Source organism: Populus nigra, chromosome 19 (genome assembly GCF_951802175.1).
Source record: "Populus nigra chromosome 19, ddPopNigr1.1, whole genome shotgun sequence".
In the NCBI taxonomy this organism is placed as follows: domain Eukaryota; kingdom Viridiplantae; phylum Streptophyta; class Magnoliopsida; order Malpighiales; family Salicaceae; genus Populus; species Populus nigra.
Window position 1 is genome coordinate 13,274,736 of NC_084870.1, and position 6,335 is coordinate 13,281,070.

Here is a 6,335-nt window from a genome sequence, read left to right on the forward strand (position 1 = left end):
CAAATCTCACCAGTGTTTACCCAAGTCAAAACCCAATCACCTAAATTTCGCCAGGCCTCATTAATACCAGACATTTCATAAGCAGTAAGCACACATTTACTGTTACTTCTCATCGAAATTGCTCTACCAGGACAGGCATATCTGATTATCTGAAAAGTTTCTTGTCCCATTGGGGGTTTCTGATATTACAAATTATCTGAAGTTCTTACAATGCATTTACAGTAAAACGTATAATAATTTGATGATTTCCCAGCAAATTCCATTCCCCTAATTACACTTTGTGAGAGGATCACCCCCTGCCTTGATTACATGACTATTTACCTGGAAACAAATGAGCTAGATCAGGATCATCCAAGTTCACATCCAACCAACCTTGCAATCGCATATATTCAGTATAATGATCTGGTGGCGTCACTGCCCGGCTGGTGGCGTCACTGCCCGGCAATTTCCTGGAGTAAAGCCATGAACCCTCTCAAGATCACGAGCAAGCCACCGGAGATAAGCATGGTCCAATGGAGGCACAACTTTCAAGAGAATCTCTTGCCTGTCCTGGGCCAACGGAAACACGACTTCTCTTTCTTGCTTCGTGGGTTTGTTTCCCATGCTTGACCAGCTTCAGAAAGAGAACAAGCTAGCACGCACCTGTAGTAAATTATACGAAGACATGGAATTGAGGGAATAGATATACTAGTTATTAATTTTATTTCATGTTTAGGATGTGTGCTTTTATTGCATCCACACAAAGTCTCACGTAATTTTGACAGTGCAGCAAGTTGTAGTTGATCAGGATTTAGCAACTTCCTCAAAAATAATCTTTATGAGGCAGTTCTTAGACAAATTGTACCTGAGAAAGTTGGAGGCAGGATAGATAATGTGCATAAAGAATTCATCCCAATGAAAGCATTGCCAGTGCTGTGAGCCATGCTCAAATCAAAAGAGAAGTGGTCCTAAATCAAATAAATAGACACTCAACATCCTGATGGCTGAGAGGAAGCTACAAATTATGATAATGTCAATCGCTATGGGAATTTTTTGAAACCAATAGTCTCCAAATCAAAATTCCATCAAATAAAAGAGTTGAGGGTTGAATCAAGCTTAAAATCTAGTCTGCAGACAGGAGCTAGTAAACCAGAAGGGATTGGTGATGTGCCGCTAGTGAAACATAACTAACATCCTTGTTGGTATTAAAAGCAACAAAAATGGCACTATCATTGCTAGGAATAGCAACCAGATTCAGCAACAAGCTTGAAGCATGAGAAAGAGTTCATCTTATTTGATATGGTTCGTGCCAAAATAGTGTCCCTCGACACTATCACAAGGCTACGCAGCGTGTTTAAGAACGAAATTCATGCGGGATGTCTTTTAACAAGACATATGATACCTGCCAAGTCCTTGTTTACAAATAAGTAACCATCCACTGAAAAAAGGCAAGTGAGTACCAAAAGTTTCAGCATCAAGTTTCAAACCATAGAGAAATGGTACACGGCTCAAATTCTTTTGCCTAAAATATGCAAGAAAGTAAGAATCTTAAATTAGATTAAATGGTATTTGAAGCGCTAGATAAAGTTCGTTGCATGATTAATGATCTGTGAAAATGAGAACTGGGAGTGGCACAACAAAATTCCTCAGCAGAAATTAAAACAGGAAAATGATTAAGGCTGGTCATGTAAACCTGCTAGGAGGTTCAGATGACACACGACAGCTTTCTACTGGTTCAGGACCAATTTTCAATTTGGAACCATAGGAAAAGCCAGAATTATCATAAGAAGGGACATCTTATCTATACACCATGTTCTGGTCTAGAACACAATGTGAAGACATTAGATATAGAGGGGCAAGGGACATGTCTCCTTGTCCTTTTTGTTTTAAAAAGACAAAAGCTCACTTCATAAACGTCTCAAGGACAAATTTATTTTATGTTTTTGTCTTCATCCCTCCAACCAAACACGTTTCAGTCTCTTCTTTTATCTGTCTTTAAATCTCTTCTTTTATCTGTCTTTTCTATCTTGAGATATTAACCAAACGCAACCTTAATTCTTCTGTACTTGATTCTCTTTTTCCCTCTAATTACACCTTACAAGTTCAATTCTATTGATGTTAAAAATGATGAAGATAAAATTTATTCACACTAAGTCTAAAACACTATGCATATACAAACAAATGATCCAAAAACAAAAATTAGATCAAATTAGATTACGTTATTAGTTTCTTTCCTTGTATAATTAAAGACAAATAATAAATGTTTAGAGAATCAATAAGATTTAAATTTCACAAATTAGGTAAGCAGCTATTTTTTTTCCATATAAGCAATAAAAAAACCTTTGGTCATGTTCTTTTCTTATTATGGTCCAAAATAAACAAGCCAAGCCCCAATCCAAAAACAATGATTTTATTTTATTTTATTCCATTTCTTTTTATTAAATTTTATTCCATTAATTCTAAAAAAAAAATATGTTTTGTCACCAGCAAAATCTTCTCATTACTTTTCAAGAGTTAAAAAATTTAATTACATACATAAAATAAGTGTTAGTTTATGTGATAATATTTTCAAGTTTTTACAGTAAATTCTAAAGAAAAAAACATAGAGATTGATTATAAATATGAAATTACTCTTAACAATTGTCCTAAAAAACACTTCTTAATGAGAAATCAATAATTTATTGTCTTAAAAATGGAATTTGAATCGATGAAAGTTAATTTTGAACCAAACACAACAGATTAGATATTGGTCATTGTCTTCTAGAACCAACACAATGGTCTCTGACATTTTATAATGTGGTGAAACTTTAGTTCCTGTGTACTCCATTCTCGTTTTTCCTCTAATTATACCTTACAAATCCAATTCTGTTGATTTTAAAAGTGTTTAAGCTAAAATTTATTCACACCAAGTCTAAAACATTATGCATATACAAATAAATTATTCAAAAAATAAGATTAGATCAGGCTATTAATTTATTTCCTTGTATATTTGAAGGCAACTAATAAATGTTTAGAGCATCAATAAGATTTAAATTTTCCCACATTAGGTAAGTAGCTATTTTGTTTCCATGTATATAATCACAGAATCTTTTAAAATAATTCTATTGCTAAATTTGTCGCGGGTGTAGACACCTATAAATTTGTGTTGCATACATGAACTTGAAATACATACGCTCTAGCATCTTCAACAAGTGAGAGTTTAGATAAAAGAATCGAAGATAATGAAGCCAATTGTCTTTCTCTTGATTTCTTGGGTCGCACTATTAAGCCTCTTCACTCCCACTCAAGGTTAGGGGTGATCAAAGTACTGATGAATAGTACTTAACGATTTGATAGATGAATTTTTGTTTGAAAAAATATTGAATATGTGCCTTTCTTTCTTTCTTTGAAAATGCAGGTCAAATCAAATGGTGCCCAAAGACGGCCAGATTTCCAGGGGGGTGTGGAAACAACGGCAGTCAGCAATGCTTAGTTGATTTTTTATCAAACTATGGTGCAAGCAGCATGCCAAAGAATTGTGTATGCAAAAATGCAGGATCTCAACGACTGTGCTCATGTGACGTTGTTTGTCAGTAAGATTTGTGTCAAAAAAACAAACAAAATCCTGGTGCTTAGCCATGTTTTGTTTCTGAATCTGATGGATGCATAACAAAGTATGGTCAACTAATGTAAGAAGTTGAGAAATAAAACTAATAAAACCATATAATAAGTTCTTTCTGAGTTGATAAACAATTTGTTTTGAGCCCTTTTCAATTCAATATATAATCTCTTAATGCATCTAGATCAAGCTGCTCTTAAGCTGTCGAACTGCATGCTATATCATAAACAGCCAATAATGTATTGCTAAGCCAACTATCAAATACTCATAGTTACAACGATTATCATTTTAACACAGAATTATAGTATAACTTCGATAAATTGACAAGTTAATAACCTCGATGAAACAATATTTTTGTTTGATCCGACTTAAATTTGAAGTTTAAATAATATCTCAATTAATTAATAAATTTGCATAGTCCAAGGTGTTAATTTATAGAGTTTTAACTGTGTTGACCAATAATTTTGACACAGAGCACCAACTGTTCTCATTGTATTCTTCAGAAAAAATCTCAAAAACTGCGACATAGAGCATTCTATGAGCTAGATTAAACTAAATGGCCACACCCACATCAGTATTTTACCTCATCGAGACTATCAAATAATATTTGCTAAATATTTGTTTTCATTAAACAAGACCCATGATAGTCTTCTCCTAAAATATGCAGAGAGAGAGAGAGAGAGAGAGAGAGAGAGAGAGAGCAAACATAACACAATACGAATCAAAGTGAGCTTATCTTTAACACATAAGAGGCAAGAACTTGGCTTACCTTCGATTCTTGTAGTGTTTGTTCGGCCTTGTGAACCGTGGATGACGACGACTGGTGTTGGGTAACAGAGAAATGAAGCAAGGAAGAGTGAGTTTCGACGTTCTGACTTCCGAGTTTGTTAGGACACCTTTGGAACACGAGACGACATAGTATAGGATAACACAAAGTATCATGTGAATCGTTTTTGTCATGTACTGTGTCTAAATTTTTGGCTGACCGCCCCCTAAAGATAAGCTCACACTCTTTGATGGGACAGAACTTATTAAAATATATTTCTTATGTTAGCTGGATTCATTTTCTTTAAATTTGAAATTATTCTTTGTTTTTTTTTTTTTTTTGAATTTTGAATTTTGAACTTTTATTTCTTATGTCAAACAAGCAAATTCTCTTTCATTAGTCATTTAACTATCGTTTGTTATAATGTTTTTTTAGAAAAATATTAAATATTCAGGTTAGTTCAATATGTTTTTTAAAATAAAAAAGTTCAAAGTATAAATTAAAAAATCAATGAAAGAAAGATCAATATATTTCATAACATAAAATGAGACATGCATCTGATTGTGAAAATTATTTATTTAAATAAATAAAAGATAAATTTATATCATAAAAAACTCATGAGTTAAAAAATAAACACAAATAAAATTGACTGAATAAACTCACTCTATAAGATATTACGCAAGGTCGAATAAATCGGCAATATAATTGTAAAGTGAATATTTGTTATTTTTAAAAATACACTTCATTTCTATAAAAAAAAATTATAAATAAATTAGAATGATAACTTGAAAAACTAAATAGAAACAAATCAACTAAAAAAGACTTATATTAAAAAAAGACTAGAAAAATCATGACTTGAGTCATGAGATCAGGATAAACCTATGAAAAAAACTTGAAGATAATCACAAAACCAACATTTTAAAAAAATATAGAACAATAAGACTGTACAAAGCCGAATTCTCGACAAATTAAAATTTGAAAGATGAAATCAGGAAAAAAATTAATTACATAAAAAGATCCAAAAAAATAAGGGTGAGAAAAAAAATTAATTAGAGGGATACAAATTTTCAATTGAAGGGTTTAATTGAATTGAAAAATAGCTTTAATAAAAGGAAAAAAATCAAAAGAATAAAGGTCAAACTGAAATGATAAAACAACATAAAATTTGATTGAATGATGAAATTAAAAGAAAAAAAATTTCAACAAAAGTGTCGAATAAAAAATTAGAAATTTGTTAAAAATGAGAACGAAATGAAAAACCAATTATATGAGAAATTACAATTAAAAAACTAAATTGAAAAGGATAAAAACTTTTATAAATGAAAAAGGAACGAAATAAGAAATTAATAGAATGAGGGCTAAGATTGAAAGTAAAAAATAAAAAGAACAATGATATACATTACCTGTAAAGAGAGAGAAAGTAAGAGGGAAAAATCAAATGATCATCGGTAACAATTTAACCACCATAAGCTATCACACGACACTCTAAATGGAAGAGGACACGATGACGCATCTAAGAAGACAACGAACAACTAGTTATGTCCATAGGGTGATGTCACACGCAATGTTTGAATTACATGGACGCTACCCATGTATCGGGGGCGTGCCGAGCACACTTCAACAGTTTTAAGTATTAAAAATTTTGAAAAAAAAATTGAAAATTCCAAAATACTCTCATGACCCAATAATTACACAAAATACCTATATGAAAGTACAAAAACACCCTTAAATGCTAAGCTTATGTGTTTTGTCTTTTCCAAGATTAAAGATGTATTTGCATTGTATAGTAAAATCTAAAAACCCCAAAACATTATTATCTAGCAACGCAATAATTTGTATTTTTACTGTTAAAAAGCTTATGCAAATTCAAGAAAACCCTTAGTCAACAATTCGATATTTTATTGACTTTAGGGGCAAATGAGTATTTTTATGAAAAAGAAGAACAAGATATCAACACCCCCATCAAAAAGACTTGATTTTTTTGGACTAAAA

General features: G+C 31.7%; 1 long non-coding RNA gene across 1 annotated transcript; it reads right to left on the minus strand.

The window, feature by feature from the left end:
- Positions 1–145: 145 nt before the first annotated feature.
- On the minus strand, positions 146–4,677 carry LOC133679129 (uncharacterized). Its single transcript, XR_009836108.1, has 2 exons — positions 4,347–4,677; positions 146–642 (listed from the first exon to the last, which is right to left on the minus strand). It is a non-coding gene; the product is annotated as an uncharacterized LOC133679129 (long non-coding RNA).
- Between the last annotated feature and the right edge of the window lie 1,658 nt (positions 4,678–6,335).